We start from the raw sequence: 6,537 nt of genomic DNA on the forward strand, positions 1-6,537 counted from the left end.
TTTAAAAAATCACTATATTAAAATATCCTATGAAATCTTTGTCACCTTCCCAATTTATTATCTTTATCATATTTAACAAAACTTATATAAGTAAAATTCTGGGATGTAGCAATCTGATCCTCTGCATCTCTATTTCACGTGGAATTTATATATTAAAATTCTGGGATGTAGCAATCTGATCCTCTGCATCTCGCCACGGCAACCTGGTCTTCATTGTGGCAGCGCTTTGTATGTAAACTCGCACTCACCATCATATTCAACACAACTACGAGAAGAAGAAGATGAATCCAATAATCCGTGTAGCGATGGGCCACAAATTACTTGCCCTACTTCTATTTCTCCTTGCTTTTCCATCATGCCTCCAGGCGTTGTGCCCGCCTCCCCTTCAGTCGAATGCAAAAGCAATGGAGGAGGTTGCCAGATCTTTAATTATCAAGGCATTTGGGAGGATCGCAGCATTTGCAGAGCTGCAGAGGCTGTCTCACCCAAAACAGAAGCCGAGATTCTGCATGCTGTTGCCCGGGCTGTGAAAATGAAGCAGAAGATCAAAGTGGTAAGCACTCTGGCTCATAGCCTCTCAAAGCTAGTGTGTGTTGGAGACCATGGATTGATTATCTCAACCGAAAACTATGCATCCGTCATTGGAGTGAACAAGGGTGCCATTACTATTACAGTCCAAGGCGGCGCCATGATGAGAGACGTTATGGAGGAAGCAGCGAAGGAAGGCCTGGCTCTTCCCGCCATGATTTACTGGAACGGAGTCTCTGCGGCGGGCGTTGTTTCTACGGGAGCCCACGGCAGCGGTCTGGTGGGCAGAGGGAGCGGTGTTTATGAATATGTGGTGGGTATGAGATTGGTGGTGCCTGCATCTCCATCAGAGGGGTACAGCAAAGTCCTGAGCTTGAGTACCGAAACAGATGAAGATGAGCTCAACGCTGCGAGATTATCTCTGGGAACGCTGGGGGTGATCTCGCAAGTCACCTTCGCTCTGCAACCCATGTTCAAGCGTTCTTTAAGTAGGCCGAATCTAAGCGATGATAAGGAGCTTCAAAACGAAGTGGCCCATTTCCTGAGGGCTCATGATTTCGCAGATTTATTCTGGTTTCCCTTTCATCAAAAGGCGCTGTTTAGACCATTGGATCGAGTTTCTGTTGAAGTTCCCGGTGACGGCCTCAACGTTGCAATTGGGCATTTTCCATCTAGCGTAGCCAGCCTTGAAAATTCTGATCATCTGAGTAAGTATTTACAGATTTCCCACTTGTTTGTTTTATAGTTTTATTTATTTTTCTTGAAAGCGATCTCTATCTTCAATTCTTTCAATCCAATTTAGTTGGAGAATCTTTGAAATTAAACCTCGCTCAAATTAACTAAATTTACCTCTGGTTGAGTTTGTTTAAGAATAATTAATTAACTAAACTAAATTTACATCTGGTTGAGTTTGTTTAAGAATAATTAATTAACTAATTTACCTCTCACGTGTTTATTTAAGAATAATGATGCGGATAAACATGTTTATTCATCTTATGAGTTTGTTTAAGAGTAATTTTGTAGATACACATGTTTATTTTATTTTATTATAGGTTTTTTAAGATTTTAATTTAGTTATTAGTAATTAACCATTATTATTAGAAAAAAAAATTAATAAATTTTTATAATTTTAATTTAGTTATCCATAATTATTAATTTGCTTTTAATTAATTTATCTCATTTTAATTAATTAAATTATATGTTATATCACCATGTTATATTGAGTAATGTGATATTGACATTTAATTTATATTAGTTTTCTAACTATAAGAATTGCATACTCGCAGATGGCATAATCCAATCTACAGAAGATTCTGCCCGATTGTGCTCTTCCATGGGAGAAGAAATTAAGCAACTGACGTTTAACGGCAGCGGGTTTTGGAACGACGAAATTAAAGGCTTCACAGGGTACCCGGTCATCGGATTCAATCATCGCATGCAGTCTTCCAGAGGATGCCAGGGCACCTATAACAGTCACAATCACAATCACACTGGTTGCACTCCCAACAAGATTTTAGATAATAATCAGACCGTTTGTTCGTGGGACCGCCGGTTCCGATTGCCTTCTTTTTCGACGTGGAACTGAGAGTGCCCATTTCACGCCTCCCAGAAACAATTATCGATATAAAGAAGCTGAGAGATCTAAATCCTCAAAGCATGTGTGAAATCAATGTGATTTTTCGGTCTATTAAGAAATCTGATGCGTATTTGGGACCAGCAGAGGACGTGGTGACACTGGAATTGATATATTACCGTCCGAGAGAAGCCAAGACGCCCAAATGGAACGAAGATGTGTATGAAGAGATTGAGCAGATGGTGATCGAGAAGCATGGCGGGAGCCTGCACTGGGGTAAGAATGGCGGTTACTTGTTCGGAGGGTTAGCCAAGCGGGCAGTAAATTTAGAGAAGTTTTTGCAAGTAAAGAATAGATATGATCCGGAAGGAGTGTTTTCTAATGAGTGGACAGATGGGCTGTTCGGGATTGGAGGGCAAGGAGTGGAGGAGTTGAGAGACGGATGCGCATTAGATAAGATGTGCACGTGCAGAGAAGATAAACACTGTGCTCCTGAAAAAGGATATTTCTGCAGGCCGGGGAGAACTTGGAAGAAAGCTCGAGTGTGCAGGCAATTAAATTGACAGTGCTGCAATTTACATATGTATTTAGGTTGGTGATTTATGTCGAGGACGGGTGCAATATGTACATAAATAAACATCACCATCACATACTGTATTTGGGAAAAATAAGGCGTAGTCCATGAATGTTAGTATTGGTGAAAAGAAAGCGTTCGGTGGTGCCGCACCTCGCTATAAGCGGTTGAAAGACTACCGCAGGTGTAGAGATGTGACAGTTGGTATCAGAGCAGATTCAGGGTTGAAGAAGCTTGATGAAAAGTTGATACCAACCTTGACAGGTGGTATCAGAGCAGCTGATTCAGGGTATTGAAGGTTGAAGCTGCTACACAACTTCACCGAAGTGAAGGTGGTATTAGAGCAGGGTTGCTCGTGACGAAGTACAGGTTTGAAGTTGTGAACAGGTTCAGGTGTTGAAGCATTGAAGCTGATACACACTTGACAGGTGGAAACAGAACTTCGGTGAGCAGGGTTGCTCATGACAGTGAAAGGGTACTTGCAGGTGAAGGAAGCCGTTTCACACAAGTGGAACAAGGGTTGGTTTAGGTTGCAGGGACTTGGTGAACATGGAGAAGGCTGAAAAGGCAGAGATGGTAGATGAACCTACAATAGGTGAGTCTAGCCATAGTGCAGTGAAAGCTTTCCGGTACAAAGTGTTGGAACAAATGAGTCGATGGAGTTCTGACTGGGTTTCGATGAAGGCCAAGAACATGAAGATTCGGGAGAGCTGTTCGGAACTAAGAAGGGTACTTGAAGAACTCAAGAGCCAATGCGGAAGTACGACAGATGTTGAACTCAAGGAACTTGATGAGGAGATCCAACAGAGTGGTCTTGATCTTCAAGAGCTCTTTGATGAAAGAGCCCGGTTGAGGAAGGAAAGTGCCAGGGTGGAAGCCGAAATCAAGCAAGTTGAGGAGGAGATAAAGAAGAAGCTTCTTGGTAAGAAGGTTGTCGTGATTGAGTAGGAAGAGCTCGACTACATTGACAAGTTGGGAACTCACTACCGAGAGCATCCAGAGGACATTCGAAAGTTTAGTTCTATGAACTTGGTCAGTGGACACTTGGTTGGTGCACTTGAGCAAGATGCGATGAAGAACAAGCTTGAAGGAGGTCAAGCTGGACCAGGATCGGGTTTCTTAGAAGAGCCAAGCAGGGAGGTGAAGTACCTTAGGAGGAATGTCAAGGTGGAGCATGAGCCAACTGACACTTCTGAGGTCAAATTCTTGAAGAAGGTTGTTGATGTAAGGCGCAATTCAAAGCCAACAGAGGGAGGTGATTCCTTGAAGCTAAGTTTTGTGCAGGTAACCGTGAAGGGCAAGAGATTTGCAGCTTTGGTGGATACGGGAGCTACTCATAGCTTCTTAAGAAGGAAGGCAGCAAAGTCTTTTGGGAAGAAAGCAAAGATGGAGAGGGAATGGAGTGCTTTCAAAGCAGTCAACTCTACCATTAGAGCTGTTGATGGTGTGTTGAAGGACACTCAGGTGAAAGTAGGATCATGGTTTGGAAAGTTGGACTTGAGGGTTGTGGACATGGATGATCATTCTATGGTGTTGGGGCTGGACTTTATGGAGCTTGCACAAGCCATACCAATGGTGGACCGGGACATTCTCTTGATCACAGCTGAAGGAAGGACCATGATGGTACCGATGAATAGAAGGAGTTGCTTGGGGTATAGGCCAAGGATGACTTCTATGGTTTTGTATCCCAAAGATCTGAATGTGAAGCATGAGGATGTGGAGCAAAGAGGACTCGGGAGTGTGACTCAAACAACAAAGGAAAGGAAGTTGACTGACTTCGTTGCAAGGGCTAGAAAGAAGGATGATGGAAGTGAGAAGGCAACCTCACGAACATGGAGACACTTGACGGGAGCATCTTCTACTGATGATCTTCACAATGGAGTTGCAAATGAAGGGAGTCTGAGTACTACTTCAAAGGCAGTGGTTGATGAGGATTATGGAGGTAGAGATCCTGTTGGGATAGTGGACTTTTGCAGGTATGTTATGGGCATATATGACTTTCAGTTGACAAAGGACAAGCTAGGAGAGCTTGGATGTACATGTGAGGAGATTGAGGCTGTGCACAGATACTTGAGGACACAACATCAATCTGACACATGGGTGGATGAGAGTCAGGGAGGAAACTTCCTGGCCCTCCTTTCTCTATAAATAACCTTGGAGGAAGGTTGGTGTGGAGGCCTTGATAGGAAGGAACCACACCAACGTTGCAAGGGGCCTTGAAGGAGGCTTCTTTATGACAGATTGCAGACTTGGATGCAGATGACCAGATGTTGGGATGGAGTCTACATGGGTTGGACATCATGGACAACTAGAGTCATGAACATCAGGTTGGAGACATGGAGCATGACAGTTGTGCAGGGACATGAAGCAGGTGCATGTGTAGAGGTGTCGTTCATGGACATTCTATGGGAAGTGCCGAAACAAAGGATGTTGTGAAAATGTTGTTATGGAGATGTATGAGCTAATGGAGAGGTTGTACACTCTTGTGCAACAAAACCATGGCTTGAACATGTTGCAGATGGGATGGAGTTTCCATGGACCTGAGCATGGATTGATAGATTCTTGATGAGTCCGAGATGTAGCAGAAGTCAGGAGAAGACTTGTGGTGGCATAAGGATGTGCATTCTTATGGTTTGGGCGTATGGTTGGACTGATCACCCGACTAGTTCGAGTCATGAGGGGTACCAATGTGCAGAGATATGTTGGCATTAGTCGAGACATGGTAACACATGATACAAATGTGTTGGCATCTGATAAGAGACTACATGGAGGGATGAAACATGATAAGGTCGACACGAGATGTCGCAGTGGAGATTATGGCAGAAGGGTTGATGATCATGGATCGAGATGATATCTGATGGAGGACATACCGTTGAGGTGTATACCTTGGTATGGAGTACTTGGTGGCAGTTGGTCACTAAGGTGAGACATGATGGAGATGGAGTTCTACATATGTTGCAGGGATGTTTGCCTTATGTGGAAGAGTTGACATCATGGATATTGATGCTTGGAGGATGATATGTTGTCGAGGACGACAACGACTTCAGGTGGAGGAGGATGTAAGGTCCTCAAGTTCTAACCGAGCGTGGGCGCGCGGTGAACGAGCGCGGGCATGATGGGCGCGCGGTGAACGAGCGCGGGCACGATGGGTGCGCAGTGAAGGAGCGCGAGCACGATGGGCGCGCAGTGAACGAGCGCGGGCATGACGGGCGAACAGTGAACAAGAGCGGGCGCACGGTGCACGACCCGGGCGAGCGATGTGACGGAGTGTTGTGCGATGTGACAGAGGGCGCGCACGACCAAACGCGGGTGGAACGCCAGGCAGAGGTGCGACGAAGTGCGACATAAAGAAGTGCGACGAACTTGTAATGGAATACAAGTGCGATAGGCGACTTATACCCATTGAGCGTAGGGAAGTATGGGCGAAGGCCGACATACATGAGGGCATTCAGAAGGGTGTGATAACCTTGTTTTGGGGGTCGGCTGGAGAGCCACCACCCACGTTAAACCCACGATAGAATGCATATATATTGTATGCGTTGAAGCCTCATTTGGAAATCGAACAAGCTTGGACAACTTCGCATAGAGCTTAAGGGTAAAACAAGTGCGCAGTTTTGGAAGGGAGTGCGCATAGCTCATGCGCATTACTTGAAGGCGCAGTCTTGGTGATACTTAGAGCCGGTCGAGGGTTGGGCAAGGTGTGCCCAAGGTTGTCTTGAGTGCAGATTTGTGCCGGGATTGACAAGGGTGTCTTGGTGGCTTAGGTGAGCACCCACCCTTCGTGCAAGGCGTGCACATGGTTATTGTAAAAGGCTGATTTGCCTATATTGTAAAAGAAGCTAAGTATTGGCTTGGAGTTTGC

At 45.0% G+C, this 6,537-nt stretch overlaps 1 pseudogene; it reads left to right on the plus strand.

Moving 5' to 3' along the window:
• Positions 1–355: 355 nt before the first annotated feature.
• Positions 356–2,664, plus strand: LOC149197841 (L-gulonolactone oxidase 2 pseudogene; annotated as a pseudogene).
• Positions 2,665–6,537: the final 3,873 nt, after the last annotated feature.

The sequence above is a fragment of the Pinus tabuliformis genome, chromosome 2_2 (genome assembly GCF_031772625.1).
Source record: "Pinus tabuliformis cultivar Carrire ecotype Pingquan chromosome 2_2, CPIR1, whole genome shotgun sequence".
NCBI lineage: Eukaryota > Viridiplantae > Streptophyta > Pinopsida > Pinales > Pinaceae > Pinus > Pinus tabuliformis.